The 22,347-nt window shown below is 40.6% G+C and overlaps 1 long non-coding RNA gene across 2 annotated transcripts; it reads right to left on the reverse strand.

The window, feature by feature from the left end:
* Positions 1–2,943: 2,943 nt before the first annotated feature.
* On the reverse strand, positions 2,944–19,030 carry LOC149119344 (uncharacterized). Of its 2 annotated transcripts, none has more exons than XR_016228768.1 (3): positions 18,899–19,030; positions 18,717–18,810; positions 2,944–3,206 (listed from the first exon to the last, which is right to left on the reverse strand). It is a non-coding gene; the product is annotated as an uncharacterized LOC149119344 (long non-coding RNA). The 2 variants fall into 2 exon arrangements; XR_016228767.1 differs by lacking the exon at positions 2,944–3,206 and adding an exon at positions 16,917–17,110.
* Between the last annotated feature and the right edge of the window lie 3,317 nt (positions 19,031–22,347).

Consider the following 22,347-nt stretch of genomic DNA (forward strand, 5'->3'; position numbering starts at 1 on the left):
AGTTTTACATGAACACACATGCATAGCTTGCATTAAGATGAATATTTGTACAAACTTAACCATTGTTTTTGTGGTTACATCACTAGTTTTTTTTTTTTAACTTTTATTTAACAAGTATAAATTTCCACAGCATAGCTTATGGATTACAGTGGCTTTCCCCCCCCATAACTTCCCTCCCACCTGCAACCATCCCATCTCCCACTCCCTCTCCCATCCCATTCACATCAAATTCATTTTCAATTATCTTTATATACAGAAGATCAATTTAGTATATATTAAGCAAAGATTTCAACAGTTTGCACCCACACAGAAACACAAAGTGAAAAATACTGTTTGAGTACTAGTTATAACATTAAATCACGATGTACAGAATTTTAAGGACAGAGATCCTACATGAGGGATAAGTGCACAGTGACTCCTGTTGTTGACTTCACAAATTGACACTCTTGTTTATGGCATCAGTAATCTCCCTAGGTTTTTGTCATGAGTTGCCAAGGCTATGGAAGCCTGATGGACGGTGCTGCGGCTACATAGCCTAATCCTCCTCATGAGGCGCCCGCACACCAGGTTCTAGTCCCAGTCGGGGTGCCAGATTCTTTCCCAATTGCTCCTCTTCCAGTCTAGCTCTCTGCTGTGGCCTGGGACTGCAGTGGAGGATGGCACAAGTGCTTGAGACCTGCACCCGCATGGAAGATGAAGAGAAGCACCAGGCTCCTGGCTTCACATCAGTTAAGTGCGCTGGCCACAGTGCGCTGGCCACTGCGGCCATTGGGGAGTGAACCAATGGAAAAGGAAGACCTTTCTCTCTGTCTCTCTCACTGTCCACTCTGCCTGTCCAAAAAAAAAAAAAAATCCACTTAGCATCATGAGTTAATGCAGGAATTATCCCCAAATATTGAAATGTGTTATGGTACATATGTATATACTCTATAAAGTGATATTGTAATGTGGAAGAGTTGGCTATATTCTAAGTCAATTTAGTGAGTAGAACATCTGAAGACATATAGTAGAAACACAGTCAAATTTAAGAATGGGGAGAAATTCTATATGTATACTGGCAGAACATCAAATAATCATTACCTTCAATGGAATTAAAATAACACTTACCTTCTCATATTGGTCATTTTCAACAATGAATTCTAAAAGTAGGAATTTTTAAAATCTTTTGAGTCTTTTATTATTATTTAGTATTAAAAAGAGAGAGAGATAGAGCAAGAGAGAGAGAGATGAACCCCCACCTACTGGTTCCCTCCCCAAATGCTCACAACAACCAAATCTGGGTCAAATATAAGCCAGGAGTGAGGAACTCCTTTAAGATCTTCCTGGTGGGTGAAATGGACCCAAGCACTGAGACCATAATCGCTGCCTCTAAGATGCATCAGGAGATGGTTCACTCCCCTAATGGTTGCTAAGGCTGGTGCTGTGACGGTTCAAAGCCAGGAGCTGGATACTTCCTCCCAGTCTCCCATGTGGGTGCAGGGACCCAAGCACTTGGGCCATGCTCCACTGCTCTCCCGGACCACATCAGAGAGCTGGACTGGAAGAGGAGCAATTGGGACTGGTACCTGGAGCCCCAACCGGGACTAGAACCCGGGGTGTCAGCACCACAGGTGGAGGATTAGCCAAGTGAGCCATGGTGCTGGCCTGCTTTATTCATTTTGAGCCTTGTTGAAGTCATTGGTACCAGATTTGTCTTCCCACCATAAACAGTAAGAATACAGAAAAATGAGACCAATGCATACAGATATTGGGCAACAGGAGTCTTGGTCCATAATCCTTGAGCAAGAAAACAAGAGTCCCCTATAAAAGAGGACCCATTTCTGTTAGAAGAAGGTAGCTCAGGAGGATGGAAACTAAGGTGGTTCTTCTGGGCTGAGTAGAATTTGTGTTGTCAGGTGTGATTTGGGAGATGTGGATCAGGAAGAAGGAAGTTATCCAGAGAAAGATCTACATAAATCTGCATAAGGGTCTCTGCATTGGTGGATATTAAGGTGTGTGTGAGTCAGGTGAAACTAGGAAGCCCAAGATAAAACCATTCCCCAAACTGGGAGATTTCCAAGTTCCAACAATGAGAGTGAAAGACTCACCATAACATCTATATTTAGTTTAAAAGTAGAAACATATATATGAAACATATATATGTATTATATATATATATATATATATTTGTGTACACACACACATATATAAGTTTCTTTCATACATATGATGAAATGCTTTTTCAGGTATACAAATAAAAAAATCATCTGCTACAAATTACACAATAATTTGAACAAATTTTTATTGTACAAATATTTATTGTAAATTGAAGGAAATTTGTGCCAAATGGAAATCCAGATCCACAAAAAAAAAAAAAAATAAATAAAGTGCCCAGAAATGGTAAATACATAGGTAAATATAAAATGTGTTTCTCTTATTTTTAAAATTCTTTCAATACACATTTATCCATTTAATGTAACAATAGTAACAATGTGTTTTGGAATTAATAAAATACATACAGGGCAGGCCTTTGTCATAGCAATTAAGATGCCACTTGATACAGCTGCATCCCTTATGGGAGGGCCTGGATTGGAGTCCCAACTCCACTCCTGATTGCAGTTTCCTGCTGGTGCAAACTCTGGGAGGCAGCAGGTGATGGCTCAAATAGTTAATTCTCTGTCACCCACAGAGGTGACTTGGATTGATTTGCCATCTTCTGGCCTAGACCAGCTCTGGGTATTGTCATCATCCAGCATCTGTGGAGTGAGCTAGCATATAGAATGTCTGTCTCCTTGTATCCCTTCCTTTTCCTTCCTTCCCTTCCCTTCCCTTCCCTTCCCTTCCCTTCCCTTCCCTTCCCTTCCCTTCCCTTCACTTCCCTTTCCTTCCCTTCTCTCCTATCCCCTCCCATCCCCCCTCCCTCCCTCCCTCCCTTTAACATAATGGTTTGAATCCTACTTTGAGTTCTGATTCTGGTTTCCAGCTGGTGTACACCCTTGGGCAGCAACAGGTGATGAATCAAATTGATGGGTCCTTGCCACCAATGTGGGAGATCTGGATTTTAGTCGAGTTACCACTTTGGAATTAGCCCTACCATGAGCATTTTTGGTATTTGAGAGAGAAGCCTGCTGATGGGAGATGTCTCTCTCTCTCCCTCTCTCTCCCTCACACACACATTCTTCCTCATTCTCTTGCTCTCACTCTGGAACTTACTCTCATCTCCATCCCTGCATGCCCATAAATAAATAAAAATGTTAAACAAATAGACTGAGATAAGGTAAATGTGGTTATATTAATGCATAGAAAATCATATTTTTTTAACTTTTATTTAATGAATATAAATTTCCAAAGTACGGCTTATGGATTACAATGCCTTCCCCCCCATAGCGTCCCTCCCACCCACAACCCTACCCTCTCCCAGTCCCTCTCCCCTTCCATTCACATCAAGATTCATTTTTGATTCTCTTTATATACTGAAGATCAGTTTAGCATATATTAAGTAAAGATTTCAACAGTTTGCTCCCACACAGAAACATAAAGTGAAAAATAATAGATGATTTTTTAAATGATGATGAAATCACATCAGACCTATTGTCATGTTTAATCCCAGTGAGAGTCAAGTTGGGAATTGACAATTTCTTCTTTTTTTTTTTTAACAGAAGATCAGTTTGGTATACATTAAGTAAAGATTTCAACAGTTTGCACCCCCATAGAAACACAAAGCGAAATATACTGTTTGAGTACTCGTTATAGCATTAAAGCTCAATGTACAGCACATTAAGGACAGAGATCCTACATGAGGAGTAAGTGCACAGTGACTCCTGTTGTTGACTTTACAAATTGACACTCCTGTTTATGGCATCAGTAATCTCCCTATGCTCCAGTCATGAGTTTCCAAGGCTATGGAAGCCCTTGAGTTCTCCGACTCTTATCTTGTTTAGACAAGGTCATAGTCAAAGTGGAGGTTCTCTCCTCCCTTCAGAGAAAGGTACCTCCTTCTTTGAAGACCTGTTCTTTCCACTGGGATCTCACTCACAGAGATCTTTCATTTAGGTTTTTTTTTTTTTTTTTTTTTTTTGCCAGAGTGTCTTGGCTTTCCATGCCTGAAATACTCTCATGGGCTTTTCAGCCAGATCCGAATGCCTTTAGGGCTGATTCTGAGGACAGAGTGCTGTTTAGGACATCTGCCATTCTATGAGTCTGCTGAGTATCTCGCTTCCCATGTTGGATCACTCTCCCCTTTATTTATTCTATCAGTTAGTATTAGCAGGTACTAGACTTGTCTATGTGCTCCCTTTGACTCTTAGTCCTTTCATTATGATCAATTGTGAACTGAAATTGATCAGTTGGACTGGTGAGATGGCATTGGTACATGCCACCTTGATGGGATTAAATTGGAGTCCCCTGGTATGTTTCTAACTCTACCATTTGGGGCAAGTCAGCTTGAGCATGTCCCAAATTGTACATCTCTTCCCTCTCTTATCCCCACTCTTATGTTTAACAGGGATCACCTTTCAGTTAAATTTCAACACTTAAGAATAACTGTGTGATAATTACAGAATTAAACCAGTCATATTAAGTAGAACAGACAAAAAAAAAACTACTAAGAGGGATAATGTATTAAGTTGTTCATTAACAGTCAGGGCTATGCTGATCAAGTCACCATTTCTCATAGTGTCGATTTCACTTCAACAGGTTTCCTTTTTGGTGTTCAGTCAGTTGTCACCAATCAGGGTGAACATATGGTATTTGTCCCTTTGGGACTGGCTTATTTCACTCAGTATAGCCATATTTTAAAAAGAATAAAGGGCTAAAGCCCATAAACAAATAGCTAGGACAAAATATATCCTAAATGAATAAATAAACACAACTAGCTAGAGAAAGAAAGAAAGCTTTGTAAGTGAGAACAAAATAAACAACAAATATGCAGTACAATGAAACACTGAAAGTCTCACTGATGATTACATTAACTGTAAAGGCTGTAAGCATTCCAATTAAATCAGTTTTCTTACTGAAAAAAAAAAAAGCCACTCCAACTATATGCTAAAAAAGCTAAATTTCTGAAAGAAATGAAAATTAAATTAAATATCAGTACACAGACAAGTTAAAAGAAAAAGAATACCTTGTAAACACTAATCATAGTAAGCTAGACTGACTATATTGATAAGAAGCAACATAGATTTCAGGACATGGCATATTGCTAGGGATAAAAAATAACATTTCAGAATGACAAAAAGACCAATTGACAAGGGATGTATAATTTTTTATATATCTACAAAATGACAGAGATTCAAAATTTGTACATATAAAAATGGCTGACTGAGGTAAGAAACAATTGTGTACATAAATGATAGCTGAATGTTTCAGTATGCATTTACAGTGTTACAAAAAATGAAATACTACGTACTAATGGGGTGCAAATCACATGCCTCAAAAAGTACATGTATCTAGTATGTATGTGTGTGTATAGAGATACACACTATATATACATATGCACACTATCTATATACAATTTATATATATGAGTATATATACATACTCTAAACTGATTTATGGGAAAATAGGAAGTCCAATCAGAAATGGAGAAAGACATGAACATACATTTCACAAAGGGGTAGGTATATACATACTGGAAGTAAGTACATGAAAAATAAACAAGTTCATTAGCCTTTGTGGAAATACAAATTAAGAACAGAATGAATACTACCACAGTCTATTATACTGACTAAAGTTTATGCTGATGATATAAAGTGGTAGCAAGGATTTGGAGTGACTAGACCTCTCTCAAATTACAGGTTGGAATGTAAGCTGGAATATCAGCTCTGGAAAAAATCATGGCAGCGTTTTATAAACACACATCACCATATGAGTATAATTTAAAAGTTGCATTCCCAGCTATTTATCTCAGGGGAATGAAAACCTAACAGTCACACAAAGAATCTGCATCTGAATATGCATAACAGCTTTATTAATACTCAAATAAAACTGAAACAACCTAAATGTTTTCAATGAGCAAATAGATACACTATGATGCATCTGTTCAGTGAAATTATTACTGAAACAAAATGTACAACATAAATGGATTTTAGGAACATTATGCTAGGTGAAAGAAGTTAGACACAGAATCTACATGTCTTTTTAAAATATATATATATATTCTATAGATGCAGAAAGCTTACTTGTAGTTTCCTAGTGTTGAAGTTGGGAATGGAATGAACTGCAAATGGGCATGAAAAGAACTTGTGAGTGGAAGAAATGGATTATTGTGGGGCTGGCACTGTGGCTTAGTGGGTAAAGCCATCGCCTGCAGTGCTGGCATCCCATATGGGTACCAGTTCAAATCCTAGTTATGCCACTGCTGATCCAGTACCCTGCTAATTTTCCTGGGAAAGCAGTGGAAGATGGCCCAAGTGCTTGGGCCCCTGCACCCATGTTGAAGACCCAGAAGAACCTCCTGTCTCCTGGCTTTGGATCAGCCCAGCTCTTAACATTGAGGTCACTTGGGGTGTGAAACAGCTGATGAGAGATCTCATACTCTCTCTCTCTCTCTGCCTCTCTCTCTCTCTCTTTCAAATAAATAAATAACTCTTAAAAGTAACTCAAGAGTCAGGTGTTGTGGCTCAGTATGTTAAGCCTCTGTCTTAGGCACTGGCATCCCATATGGGCACTGGTTCTAGTCCTGGCTGCTCCTCTTCTGATCCAGCTCTCTGCTATGGTCTGAGGAAGCAGTAGACAATGGCCCAGATTCTTGGGTCTCTGCACCCATGTGGAAGACCTGGAAGAAGCTCCTGAATCCTGGCTTTGGGTTGGCACAGCTCTGATCATTGTGGCCATTTGGGAAGTAAACCAGTGGATGGAAGACTTTTCTCTCATCTCTCCCTCTCACTGTCTGTAACTCTATTTCTCAAATAAATAAATAAAATCTGAAGAAAGTAAAATAAATAAATAAATCTTAAAAGAGCAAAAGATGCTTCTTGGGACACACACATCCCAGAATGCCTGGATTTCATTCCCATCTGCATTCCTAATTCCATATTTCTGCTAATGCCCACCTCAACTATAAGAACCACATCAACCATAAGTAAAACACTCAAGTAATTAAGAAAAATTGAGCCATGTTGGAAGCCTAGATTGAGTTCCCAAGTCTTGATTTTGTTAAATTATTTAAGAGTAATTGACTAATCATTTGGAAATGGAGAGAGAGAGAGGAATTTCCCTTTGACTAGATAACTCTGCCCAATGCCCCTAACATTTAGGGCTGTGGAAAGCCCAACATGGTTGAGGAATTCCATCCAGGTCTCCAGTATGGAAGGCAGAAATTCAAGTCTGCCTTCATCTGCTGCCTCCATTGCACATTAGCAAAAAAAATTTCAGTATTCAATATGAATTGAAAGTACAATGGCTAGCGCCTGAGCCAGCATGCTGATATGGGACATGGGCATCCCCATCAATGGCTCAGCCTGCTGTACTGCCATGCCTGCCTCAGTAGCTCCCAGGTTTAAGTTAACTCAGCCTCACTGATGTGAGCATTTTTATATCTTCCCCCTCTCCTTGCTTCTAAAATTAACAAAAGGAATTAGTGTTGTGACACAATAGATCAAACCACCCTCTGCAATATTGGCATCCCATTGGGCCTTGGGACTCTGAACCCATGTGGGAGACTTAAATGGAGTGTTGGACTCCAGCCTTCCAGCCACAGCCATTGAAGCCATTTGGGGAGAGTGAACCAGCTGATGGAAGATCTTTCTTTCCCTCTCTGTAATTCTGCCTTTCAAATAAATACAGTAGAAAAATAAAATAAACACAAATAAATAAGTAAAAAAGAGTACCCTTTTGCTTTTCTTCCATGTCCCCAATGCTTTGAAACTAAAGCCACTACAAATATGCTGTTTGTATAGATTTGTCTACTATGGATGTTGAGTGTAATAGGAAATCCAAGTGTTCTGACCAATATAGAGCCTCTGTCACTTGAGTGGGATTGAGCCCTATCTCTCAGCTGTATTTATAAAGAACATAATTCTGGCATCAGGTAGCTGCAGATAGGAGAAATCAAGATGTCTTTCTCCCCAGGCAGCTCCCAGCAAGCAGAGCCCTATGTTTTCCATTGTTCCTGTGTGGAATAGCTTCCTTCTGATCCAGGGCAGGGGAGAGGGAAATCAGGTCTAGATTTAAATAGTACTGCTGAGTCCCTCTGCTCTTAGCAAATCTTAGATTTTCCTAATATTTAGCTGCTAAATGTCTTTGAGACCATATCTAGAGTCTTTGCAGGGATATTAGTTTGCAAAGTTGTTTTGATTAATTCTACTGGAGTGAGGGTCCACACAACTACTCACACTGTCATGTCAGAAATCTCTCTAGGAAACTTACAACTTTATTGTTTGCTTGCTCAGTGAATTATGAATTATGTTTATAATTGCCACCTAGTAATGGCATATCAGCTAAAAGGAATTAAACTCAAATATCTTATAAATGACTCACATTATTATTTATGTACATTATAGACTGCACAGATGTTACGAAGATTGGTGTTATTATAATTTTTCTATTTCAAATCCCGTAAGTCATCCCCATTCTCATGAAACTAGTGATAATCAGTGTGTGAACTGACAACACACAGATAATAAACTTAAAGATACATTGAACAACATTACAAGTGACTACCAAAATGCTGAAAACCTCACTAGGATTCCTTCTACAGCTAATTTAGTAATCTCTCTGAGAAAATTATATGCGTTTAAAATATTGTCTTCATTACTAATTCTATATCTTTTATTTATTTATTTATTTATTTATTTATTTATTTATTTATTTATTTTGGATAGGCAGAGTGGACAGTGAGAGAGAGAGACAGAGAGAAAGGTCTTCCTTTTTGCCATTGGTTCACCCTCCAATGGCCGCCGTGGCCGGTGCACCACGCTGATCCAAAGGCAGGAGCCAGGTGCTTATCCTGGTCTCCCATGGGGTACAGGGCCAAGCACTTGGGCCATCCTCCACTGCACTCCTGGGCCATAGCAGACAGCTGGCCTGGGAGAGGGGCAACTGGGACAGAATCCGCCACCCTGACCAGGACTAGAACCTGGTGTGCCGGCACCGCAAGGTGGAGGATTAGCCTATTGAGCCATGGCGCCAGCCTAATTCTCTATCTTTTTTAAAGGACTAACATCTGTCCTTCTAAAATTACTCCAAACACTTTAAAGAGATGAATCCCCTTCAAAGTCATCCATGAAGAAAGAATTGTCTAGATTCCAATATTGGAGTGAGTCAGCAGAGAGATCTCTATCTTTCAAATATAAAACTATAGACCAATATGCCTGATGATTATAGATATAAAATTTTCATAAGACTAGCCATCAAATCCTACAGCAAATAAAAACCAATTAGGATGTGTCCTGGGGGTGTAAGGGATAGTTAAATGCATGCAAATCAAAAAGAAAATAAATCACATCAACAAGATGATGGATAACATCATTAGAATTATCTCAATTGGGGTAATTAAAGCATTCAAAAATTAACATCAGTTTATGACAAAATTGTGAGCAACATATTTTTAGAAGGATCATACCTCAATACAGTAAAGCCTGTATATTATTAACCCATATCTAACATTATGCAGAATGGCAAAGAGCTGAAAGCATTTCATTCAAGATCTGGAGCCAGACAAGAATGCTGAGTCTAACCACTGTTATTCAATATTGCACTGAAAGTTTGCACCAAAAAAGTAGGCAAGTGGCAGAAAGAAAAGGCTGCTAACAGGAAAGAAGAAAGCAAATTATGTTCTGTTTCCAGATGACACAATTCTATACACAGAGAAAACAAATGACTCTACCAAGAGACTTCTGTAACTGATCAATGGATTCACCAAAGTTGCGGGATACAAAATGAACACAGAAGAATCAGGAGCACTTTCGTATCCAATAGTGAACTCACTGAAAACTATAAAAAAAATTGGATTCACAACAGCTGCAAGAAAACAAAAGACCTTGGAATAAATATAACCCAGGATGTGAAAGACCTCTGCAAGAAAAAATTTACAAATAGTGATGAAAGGAATTGAAGAGAAAAGGTTAAAAACTGCCATCAGAACACAAATAAATTCTTCATAGTTGCAGGCGTACACCTTCCGGATAGGTTAACGCCGGCGAGACCTCGGAGACACCAGACGCGTTTATCGGCTTTTCAGCTTTCACTTTATTTTTCAGCAGACTCGCGTTACATGTCGCGAACGCCCGCCCTGTTACCGGCATTCATTCACAACTCATTCATTCACAACTCCTTCATTCACCACTCCTACTTACTACTCGCATTCATTCACAGCTCCCGCCTGTTACCGGCGTTCATTCATAACTCCCGCCTGTTTCCGGCGTTCATTCACAACTCCGCCTGTTACCGGCGTTCATTCACAACTCCGCCTGTTACCGGCGTTCATTCATTCCTCCGTCTTTTACCAGCCTTCATTCATTCCTCCGTCTTTTACCAGCATTCATTCACTCTCCGTCTTTTACCAGCGTTCATTCACTCTCCGTCTTTTACCAGCGTTCATTCATCCACTCCCGCCCACCGTCCACCTATTTATATATATATCATTCACGGAAAACATGTTACCAACTAAGTGTGGGAAACATGCAATAACAGGATGCTTAAAGTCAAAACAGGATCTTGCAATTAGCTACGGGCAGGGTGGAAAAAGCCCAGCACTAAACTTCTTGTCGGGAGCGGCACAGCTGGCCAGGCTGTCCCGTTCCCCGACATCTCCCCCTTATTTCTTTGCAAAATGGAGTGGTACTGTGCCTGTCTTAGGTGACCAAGAGCATCTATCAGGCTTACCCGTCATTGGCACATGAACATGTGGTGTGGAGGGAGCGTTCATGCCCTGTCTTAGGTTGCCTTGAAGACCTCTCAGAACTTACCCGTCTTTGACTACCATTCCAGCAGATTCAGCCACACCTGAATCTGTCCATTTTGCATGGGGTACTGGTTATTGAATGTTAGCTGGCTTGTTTAACCACCATTTGCGTATTAACAGCCCTTGCAAGATCCAAACAATAATTGATCCTGTTATTAACATGCTACCCAAAAGACGGGACTGATTAGCAGCAAATGAAAAGTGGTTGTAGGGGTAGGTGGTAACACAAACTGCAGTAGATCGAATAACACAGGGTATGCCAACCAGGCCTAATCTTGCAATAAATCCGTTCAGCAATATATCATCAAGTGCCTGGGCGGTAGATCTTGTGATGCTATCAAGTATGGACAGTGTGGAGGTTTGGCTCACGGCCATGCCAATAGCGGCCTAACAAGCTGATAACACCGCAATTACTGCAACGACGACCACGGTGACTCCAAAGTCTCTCCTGTGTTGAACAGCCATAGAGAAGTCCTTCTCAGGCAAATACACAACTGGAGAGGGAGAGGTAGGGCTCTCAAGAGACCCCAATACTCATCCAGCTTGGCCATCGTTGGTGACAGTGGCGTCATTATTAGTAGGAGTAGGATCACGATCATCTTGCCACTCTATTGTTCTTGTCCGTCTTTCTGGAGTCCAGATTGGATTTTTTTTTTCCTTCTTTCCGCGTCGCAGTGATCCGAGTCACGGCACCAGTTGCAGGCGTACACCTTCCGGATAGGTTAACGCCGGCGAGACCTCGGAGACACCAGACGCGTTTATCGGCTTTTCAGCTTCCACTTTATTTTTCAGCAGACTCGCGTTACATGTCGCGAACGCCCGCCCTGTTACCGGCATTCATTCACAACTCATTCATTCACAACTCCTTCATTCACCACTCCTACTTACTACTCGCATTCATTCATAGCTCCTGCCTGTTTCCGGCGTTCATTCATAACTCCCGCCTGTTTCCGGCGTTCATTCACAACTCTGCCTGTTACCGGCGTTCATTCATTACTCCGCCTTTTACTAGCGTTCATTCATTCCTCCGTCTTTTACCAGCGTTCATTCACTCCTCCGTCTTTTACCAGCGTTCATTCACTCCTCCGTCTTTTACTAGCATTCATTCATTCCTCCGTCTTTTACCAGCATTCATTCACTCCTCCGTCTTTTACCAGCATTCATTCACTCACCCGTCTTTTACCAGCATTCATTCACTCTCCGTCTTTTACCAGCGTTCATTCACTCTCCGTCTTTTACCAGCGTTCATTCACTCACTCCCGCCCACCGTCCACCTATTTATATATATATCATTCACGGAAAACATGTTACCAACTAAGTGTGGGAAACATGCAATAACAGGATGCTTAAAGTCAAAACAGGATCTTGCAATTAGCTACGGGCAGGGTGGAAAAAGCCCAGCACTAAACTTCTTGTCGGGAGCAGCACAGCTGGCCAGGCTGTCCCGTTCCCCGACACATAGTATTACACAAAATGAACTTAAAAATAATATGGAATTGGGGTCAGCATTGTGGCATATCACATAAAGCCCCCATCTGTGATGCTGGTACCCCAGATGTGCTCTGGTTTGAGTCCTAAGTGGTCCACTTCTGAGCCAGCTCTCAGCTAATGGCTTGGGATAGCAATGGAAGGCAGCTCAAGTACTTGAGGCCCTGCCACCCACATGGGAGACTCAAATGAAGCTCTTGGCTCCTAAGTTCCATCTGGCCCAGGCCTGGCCACTGTGACCATTTGAGGAGTGAATCAACAGTTGGAATATCTCTTTCTGTCTCTCCCTCTCTTTCTCTAATATTCTGACTTTCAAATTAATCAATGTTTTGGAGAATTAATATGGGGTCAAAAAGTACCCCAAACAGCCAAAGCAATACTGAAGAACAGCATTCTGGTATCACTAAAATATTTGAATCCAATACAGATATTTATAACAGATAGTATACTATAATATTTGTTAATACATATATAATAACATATAATTATACTATATTATATACATATTACATATTATATAATATATAATATATTATAATCATAATATAATTATAATATATTATAATACATATAATATATAGTATATTATATGTATTACTTTATAACAGATATTATAACCACTGGCATTAAAACAGACACATAGACCAATGGGACAGAATAGAGGTCCCAGAAAGAAACCCATACATCCACAGATAATTTACATTTGACAGATACTCCAAAAATATGCTAAAGAAAGAAATCTTTTCAGTAATTGTCCAGAGGAAAATGGGTATTCATACGCAGAAGACTGAAAGGAGACTGCCCCAATGTTACCCTACACAAAAAACAAATTTACTCAATGAACTTAATGTAAGACATAAATCTCATAAAGAAGACAGGGAACTCTACAACACTGGCATAAGCAATAGCTTTGAATAAGATCCCAAAAGTGTGGGCAATAAAGACACAAATATATAATTTTGTTATCAACTAAGAAGATTCCTAAAACCAAAAACAAAAATATAAACAAAACAGCCACCAAAATGAAGATATAACCAATTGAATGAGCTAAAACATTTGCAAACTATGCATCTGACAAAGGACTGATACACAGAATACATACAGAACTGGAAAAACTGCACAGTAGCAACAAGAAACAATATAGTTAACCAGTAAAAGGACCTGAGTAGGGACAGGCACTGTGGTGTAGCAGGTAAAGCTGCCTCCTGCAGTGCCCACTTCCCATATGGGCACCGGTTTGAGTCCTGGCTGTTTCACTTCCAATCCAGCTCTCTGCTATGACCTGGGAAAGCAATGGGAGATGGCCCAAGTCCTTAGGCTCCTGCACCCACATGGGAAGACCAGAAGGAAGCTCCTGGTTCCTGGCTTCAGATCGGCACAGCTCCGGCCATTGAGGCTATCTGGGGAGTGAACCAGCACATGGAAGACTTCTCTCCCTCTTTCTCTCTCTCTCACTATACCTCTGCTTCTCTGCAACTGCCCTTCAAATAAATAAATAAATCTTTAAAAAATTAAGTGAAGGTACAAAAAGGAATTCACTTTGTTTGTTTCTACATAATTTACCAGAAAAAAAGGTTTATCCAAAATGATATCAACTCAGTCGTTACAACTTCTGATAGATAAAAGGAATGACAAATTATACAGAAGGTAAGAGGAAGGGATTGGGAAAATTCTATTAAAAGTTATCTGCACTACCTAAAAAATAGCATGTTACTTGAAAGTGGGTTTGGGTTATTTGATAGTGTACACTGCAAACGCTAGAGAAATTATTTTAAAATATTAGAAAGCATATATCCTTGACATCTTAATAGAATGCTCAACTTTAGTGAGAAGATGTGGGCCTTTTGTATAGTGGTTAAGAGAGAGTTCTGAATGCCACCATCCCACACTGGAGTCCAGTGTTTTAGTCTTGGCTACATTCCCAATTCCCACTTTGTGCTAATGCATACCCTGGAAGGAAGTAGGTAATGACATGATTTTTGCATCTCTGCCATCTCAACCTTTGACATAGATTAATTTCTTGGCTTATATCTTTGTCCAGGAAAATCACAATTATCACACAGGAACTTGGAGAATGAACTTGCAGATGGCAATTTCCTCTTGTTTCGCATTGTGTGTCTCTCTACTCATAAATAAAATAGATGCATAAATCTTTTGAAAAATAAAGAGATAAGGGGCCGCCACTGTGGCACAGTGGGTTAACACCCTGGCCTGCAGCACTGGCATCCCATATGGGAGCCGGTTCAAGACCCGGTTGCTCCTCTTCTGATGCAGCTCTCTGCTATAGCCTTGGAAAGCAGTGGAAGATGGCCCACGTCCTTGGGCCCCTGTACCCATGCAGGAGACCCAAAAGGAGCTCCTGGCTCCTGGTTTTGAATCGGTGCAGTTCCGGCCATTGCGGCCATCTAGGGAGTGAACCAGCGGATGGAAGACCTCTCTCTCTATCTCTACCTCTCTGTAATTCTGCCTTTCAAATAAATAAAATAAATCTTAAAAAAATAAAGTGATAAGTGAGAAAACTAGGGAAACTTTATGAACAAAGACAGTGCTGGGTGTTGGGTGGAGCATTTTACACACCACTTCAGATGACCGCATCCCATATCAGAATGTCAGGTCTGAGTACAGCTTTTCCAGTTCTGAAACCATTTCCCTCTAATGCATACTGTGGCAGGCAGCAGTTCATGCTTTTAGTGTTTGGATCTCTGCCACACATGTGGGAAACCTGGAAGGACTTCTTGGCTCCTGTGCTTAGCTTGAATTAACCACAATTGTTGCAGGCATTCAGAGACTAAAACATTAGATAACATCTTTCTCGGGCTGGCACCATGCCTCAATAGGCCAATCTTCCACCTGTGGTGCCAGCACACCGGGTTCTAGTCCCAGGCAGGGCACCAGATTCTGTCCCAGTTGCTCCTCTTCCAGTCCAGCTCTCTGCTATGGCCTGGGAGTGCAGTGGAGGATGGCCCAAGTCCTTGGGCCTTGCAACCACATGGGAGACCAGGAGAAGCATCTGGCTCCTGGCTATGGATCAATGCGGTGCACTGGCCACAGCACACAGGCTGCAGCAGCCATTGGGGGGTGAATCAAGAGAAAAAGGAAGACCTTTCTCTCTGTCTCTCTCTCTCACTGTCCACTCCTGCCTGGCAAAAAAATAAAAAAAAGATCTTTCTCTTCCTCTGTTTCTAGATCTTTTTCAAACAAATACAAATCAGTAAGACTTTTAGAAAGAATTATAATAAAGGGGAATCAATTTCAAATATGCTGCATATTAATCCAAATATAGCAATCATCATCTTAAATGTGTATTAACTAATTACTCCAATTAAGAGACTGACACAGTTCAATTAAGACCAAGACCCAACTTTGGTTCCACAGGAAAATTATTTAAATTTAAAGAGACATGGAGGGGATTCGAGGCCATGTTGCTCAAAGGAGAATAAATTTCAACTCCATAGGAAGAATAACTTGAAAATGTACATTGTACAACATGATAACAATAGTTAATAACAATGTGTTCTACTAAGGAAAATAATGAAGAAATTAGATTTTAAGTGTTCTCATCACATAAAAGACATATGATATTTTATATATCAACTGAAGATGCATAAATATATTTTAAAGGCAAACATAAAGACATAGACTAAATATAAAAATAAGCACCATGCAGCCCCATGAAGATGCCAGTGGAAAGCAAGTATTGGCTCTTTCTGATGCCCTGTCCCCATTCTGATGTTATTTAGGGATCCTACCCATAGTCATCTCATTAACACAGACGTAGCTACCATCTGAAATGTGTGTGTTAGGCAGGAACAGAGCCAGGCCTACCATTCAGGAAATTCCAGATGTCTTAGGATCTCTGAGCCAAAAATGACAAATTCAAATAAAATTTTTATTATACCAGTCATGAAAATAATCTCAAATTTAAACTTTCTCAGCCAACAGAAGCTGATCTTCCTAGACATTGAAAATTGACAAATTATACTCTGATTAAACCAAATCTGTGGATGCAAAATGCATGTGCATTTGCTTTTCAAATCTGGCACCACTTAGCTAGGTCAGGTCTTTCTTTACAAAAGATTTCCCTCCTGCATAAGGCAGATAGAACCTAGAGGGCATAACTCATTTCTGCCCTGCCCCTTCAATATCAGCATCAAATTAGCTGTCACTAATATGTCTCCCATAGTGGGAACTGAACTTGGGAGAAGAAATTTTAGTGTCCCAATGGGTTAGCAACATTGATGGAGGGTATACAGTAGAGACCCTTTGCCTTAGAGACATCAAATGTCCCCCTTCTTACTACTGTTCTTTAGGAAGAAACAGCCAGGGGCTGGCACTCACCTGATACTCCTAAGGATCTGGCCCCTGGAAAATCTGTCATCACCCACAACTGAGGACAAGGGAAAGAGAGGAGTGTGTTAGGGAGACATTGCCCTGTAAAGCTTCCGAGGGGATTCTCAAACTGTTGACATTTTAATAAGATGTCTGCATTTAAGGGAGATAAGAAGAAATGGACAGTTTTTTAAAAATGTTTTTTATTTCACAAGTAGAGCTGCAGAGACAGTCACGGAAAGATCTTCCACTAAATGGTTCACTCCTCACATGCATGCAAAAGTCAAGGCTGGCCCATGTTGAAGCCAGGAGGCTGGAATTAAATCAGATCCTCCTATGTGGGTGATTGGGACCCAAGTACTTGAACCATCACTGCCTCTTCCTCAGGTGAACATTAGGCTGGAAGCAGAGCTGGAATGCAAACCAGGGGTCTCTGAGAGGGACTGTGGGAGTCCTAGGAACATCTTAACCACTACTACAAATACCCATTTTAAACAAAGATCTCTTTACACTTGTGTGTCAGGTAAGCATTCATAGCTTTCCTCTAATAGCATAGGTTCATAGACAGAAAATAAGTGTTTTAAAAGGTTAAGGAATTTTCTTGTGGGGAAAAAAAGACAATATTATTTTAGCAATAGTATTTTAACTGAAGCTGAATGAAATATGCCATAAAGAAAATCATTGATGGTGTTGTGAACTTCAAGGAGCAGTTAGCATTTGGCAACATGGGAGGAGATTTGGACATTTTTACTGATTTTTTGTTTGTTTTTAAAGATTTATTTATTTATATGAAAGGCAGAGTTACAGAGAGGCAGAGAGAGAGAGAGAAACAAAAAGAGAGAGAGGGGTCTTCCATTTGCTGCTTTACTCCCCAAGAGGCTGAAATGGCCAGAGCTGGGCCAATCCAAACCCAGGAGCCAGGAGCCAGGAGCCTCTTCCAGGTCTCCCACATGAGTGCAAGGGCCAAGGATTTGGGCTATCGCCAAGTGCTTTCCCAGAGGAATTAGCAGGGAGCTGGACAGCATTAGTGGAGCAGCCAGGACTGGAAACTGCACCCATTTGGGATACGAGCACTGCAGGCAGCAGCTTTACTCACTATGCCAGGGAAATGGCCCTGAGATCTTTTTTTTTTTTTTTTTTTTTTTGGGCCAGGCTTCATACTCTTTATTGAATATGGTTTATCCCTCTGAAACTCTTTGGGGCTAGCTCTGTGACACAGTGGGTTAACACCCTGGCCTGAAGTGCCAACATCCCATATGGGTGCAGGTTCAAGACCCAGCTACTCCACTCTGATCAATCTCTGCAATGGCCTGGGAAAGCAGTAGAAGACGGCCCAAGTGCTTGGGCCCCTGCACCCATGTGGGAAACCCAAAGGAAGCTCCTGGCTCCTGGCTTTGGATCGATGCAGCTCCAGCTATGTGGTCAATTGAGAAGTGAACGATCCAATGGAAGACCTCTCTCTCTCTCTCTCTCTCTCTCTCTCTCTGCCTCTCCTCTCTCTGTATAACTCTGACTTTCAGATAAATAAATAAATCTTTTTTTAAGAAAAAAAAAAAAGAAACTCATGGGGAACTTTAATTCCAAGTATAAGAACATAATCGATGGGACCAAGTGGAATATTCCAAGTAATGATTAGGCTCAATCTATTCATATGATTAATGGACTATCTCCAGAGGGTCTGCTGTAGAAGCCACTTTGCCCTGGCCACACCAACACTCCCTTTATTTGGCCACATGGTTTCTGCGGCACCCCAAGCCTCTGCCAACAAGAAGCCACCGCCAGATGCTACCTCGCAACCTTGAGCAGAACCTTGAGTCAAATAACACCCTTTTTTTCATAATTTACCCGGTTTGAGAGCTTGTGTTATTATTAACATAAAGCTACGCAGGGCCCTAGGAAGAGCTACACTGAAAGGACCGGGTTACTGACATTAAACCTTGTTTGCAATTCAGGAGACTCGGGTCATCCCTAAAGAGAAAGGTGGGACAGAGGACCCGCAAATCAGCTTCTCACTCACGTGACAGCCAGATCTGAAGTCTGAATTCTAAGTTCCTTCCTGTCCTCATCAACAATGTTGGCGGATTCGGGGCTCCAGAGCTGAGCCACCGTCACTGCAAACAGGGCCAGGACAAGACTTTCAGGGATCCGGCTGTGGCCCAGCGCACATCCTGCGGCCTGACGGGACTGGACCTCACTCACCATTTTCCAGCTTCTGAGGAGTCCCGGTCCTGAGGTCTCTGTAAGAGGGAACAGAAAGGCTGACCACGGGAGGCCGCGACCAGGAGCAGAGCCGGGAAGCAAAGAACGGCGGAGCCCAGAAAGAAGATTCACACAGCGTTGCCCAGGCCAACCTGCTTGGGTAGGTCACACAATGGCGCGCACTTATGGCGTCAGAGGAGACGCAGCCAATCAGATGCAGCCTGCGGGCCTTGGGACTGTGCTGTGTTGGGGGAATAAGGTGGGTGCCTTGGGCTCAAGTTTGAAGCTGTCTCTCCTCTTCCTGGGACACGACACTCCCACAGCAGAGGGGGCCGACACCTTCCAGACCATCTCCTGAAATACTTCCCTGTTCCATTGTCTGTGATCCTGTGATTCGGGGCTCCTTAAACGTTTTCTGTGAGTTACGGTTTACGCAGTGTTTGGGCTCTAGGTCTTTTCTTTATATTCTTGTTTTTATTTTTGTGTGAGTTTGAGATTTTTAGTACTGATTTGCAAACGGTTGAGTATTATTTCTTGGTCTCATTGATCTGTCTAGAGATTTGTTTCCTAGTCTGTATTTTGTCCTTCAAAAATGTTGCCTATTTTTTTTTTCTTGTGCCTAGTAACACCCTTCATTGTATATATTGCTCTTGAACCCAAGAATCTTGCTTAATCCTCTCATCAGTTTATATTTGGTTATGTTCTATTATATATATCAAGGTTTTCTTGGTGAAAAATTGACCCTTTTACCTAATATTTCCTATTCCTCAGTCAGTTTCCCTGACTATACCTCCAGAACAATGTCGATGAGACAGAAGGAGAGGTAGATCCTTGTCCATGTTCTTCCCTGTTCCATTTAACCTATATCCGGGCTCCTTCATCTCCAACACTTCTTTTTACAGAGTAACTTTTGGCAGTTTTGGGTACCACCCTGTGTCTTTCCAAAGCTGCTGCTTCTGTCAGGTGTCTATGCTATTGACCTGTACCCTGTGTCTTCCTTTGGCTCTGGGCCTCTATGAATCCAATCCAGCCCACTATCTGCATCCCAGTGGTTTTGTATGTTGTCACATCAGTTGTGCCTCAAATGTCCCCACATTGTGTGACGATTTGTTTATCTGTTCATCTACTGCAGGGCATCTTGGTTTCATACCTGTGAAATCCAATATGAATAAAACTATTGCATTTATGTTCAAGCTGGATAGTGTGGAATATGTATTTTCACATAAACTGGGGAAATTATATGGACATCTTTGCTGCATTGTATGGTGACACTATTGAAGACTTCACAATCACACCTCCAGATGTCTTGTAAAGTACCCTTATATATTCTGACCAATAATGAATGTGATTTTTGTTTTTTTGATATTCTTGTCGATATTCTTTTACACTGCTGTGTTTATTTGTTTATTATATCTATCTCAAAAATATTAGTGCTTAATGCTGGTTAAATTTGAGTTCTTTCTTTACAGTCCTTTCTCTTATCTCATAATTCTATGTGCTTTTTTCTAATCTGCATATATTCAATGTAAAGACAATTCTTAGTTAATTTGCTGTTTTTAAATTTGATAATTTGTCACCTCATTGCTGAGTTTTACAAAGTCTTTATTAATTTTTCATTCAATGACTGCTGCTATTGTTAAATATATATTTATTTATTTACTTATTTGAAAGGTCGAGTTACTGAGAGGAAAAGACAGAAAGAAATAGCTTTGACCCACTGCTTCACTTCCAAAATTGCTGCAATGGCCAGGATTGGGTTAATTCAGGAGCTTTATCTCAATTTCGTTCATGGATACAGAGGTCTAAATACTTAAGCAATCCTCCACTGCTTTTCCATATATATTAGCAGGGAGCTGGATTGGAAATGGAGCATTCAGGACACAAATGGCATAGCAATCTGTGGCTTCACCCAACATCCTGTAATACCAGCCCCACATATATACTTTGCTAATATTCTCTCCCAGGATAGGATGTATTTTTCATTATTTTATAAAATTCTTTTTGAATATAAGACATTTTTAATTTAATAGAATACATGTTACATGACCAGCATTGTAGCAGAACAGGTAAAGCCATTGCCTGTGGTTTTGGCATGCCCTATGGACACTAGCACAAGTCCTGGCTGCTTCACTTCTATTTCAGTTCATTGATAATGGCCCAGGAAAGCAACCAAATATGACACAAGTGTTTGGGCCCCATTACCCATATGAGAGACCTTGATGAAGCTCCTGGCTGCTGGCTTCAGCCTGGCCAAATGCTGGTTGTTATAACCACTTGAGGAATGAACCAGCATATGGAAGAAATATCTCTCTCTCACTCTTTCTCTCTCTGTCACCCTCTATCTCCCTCTGTGTGTGTGTGTATAATTCTGACTTTCAAATTAAATAAATCTTTATAAAACTAAAGTCTGCATTATATTTTTATTGATCATATATTCAGTGTTGCATATAAAACTAATGCAATTAATTTCTTTTTTCATTTTACCTATGTAAAAGTCTATTCACTATATTGAATGAGTTTATATGTTAGGTCCAAAATATGTATCTCTGTTTTCTTCTCCACTTGGTCATCCAAGAACACTATATCCAATTGTTACAAAAATTACATATTCATCAAGGGCCAGCACTGTGGCATAGTGGCACAGCCACTGCCTGGGATGCTGGCATCTCATATGGGCACTGATGCATGTCCTGGTTTCTCCTCTTCCGATACAGCTCTCTATTATGGCCTGGGAAAGCAGTAGAGGAAGGCCCAAGTGCTTGGACCTGTGCACTGATGTAGTAGACCTGGAAGAAGCTCCTGGTTCTTGGCTTTGGATCAACACAGCTCTGTCCATTGTGGACATTTGGGGAGTGAACCAGTGGATGGAAGACCTTTCTCTCTGTTTTTCCATTTCTCTGCTTGTAACTGTATTGCTCAAAAAAATCTTAAAAGGAATACATGTTCTTCTCTGTACCTTTCACCAAGATCAGTTAAGTATAAATATTTACCTCCATATATTTATGCCATCCCCTTTAGCCACATTTCTTCTTTACCCAACATCATGATCTTTTCATTACTGTATGTTTATAATAAAACATGAAATCAATAAATGTTTATTCCTCAGATTTACTATTATTCAATAATGTCTGCAGTTTACAAATTTAGAAAAATGTTGATCATTGTCTACAAGACAGCTTACTGGAATTTTTATTGGACCATGCTGAATCTTTTGGTTCATATGGGAAGAATGAATACCTTAATACTATTGTGTTTTTCAGATAAAATCCATTGATTTAGGATTTTTTCATAATTTTCCCCATACATTTTGTATGTATTTTCATGGATTTATACTTCATAACATTTCTTCCTCCTCCTCCTCCTCCTCTTTTCATCTTCCTCCTCCTCTTCCTCCTCATTCAGTTTCTGCCTCTGCTTTTTCTGCTTCCTCTTTTCTATCTCATCATATG

The sequence above is a fragment of the Oryctolagus cuniculus genome, chromosome Y (assembly GCF_051225735.1).
Source record: "Oryctolagus cuniculus isolate XC-2025 breed Fujian yellow rabbit chromosome Y, ASM5122573v1, whole genome shotgun sequence".
Lineage (NCBI taxonomy): Eukaryota > Metazoa > Chordata > Mammalia > Lagomorpha > Leporidae > Oryctolagus > Oryctolagus cuniculus.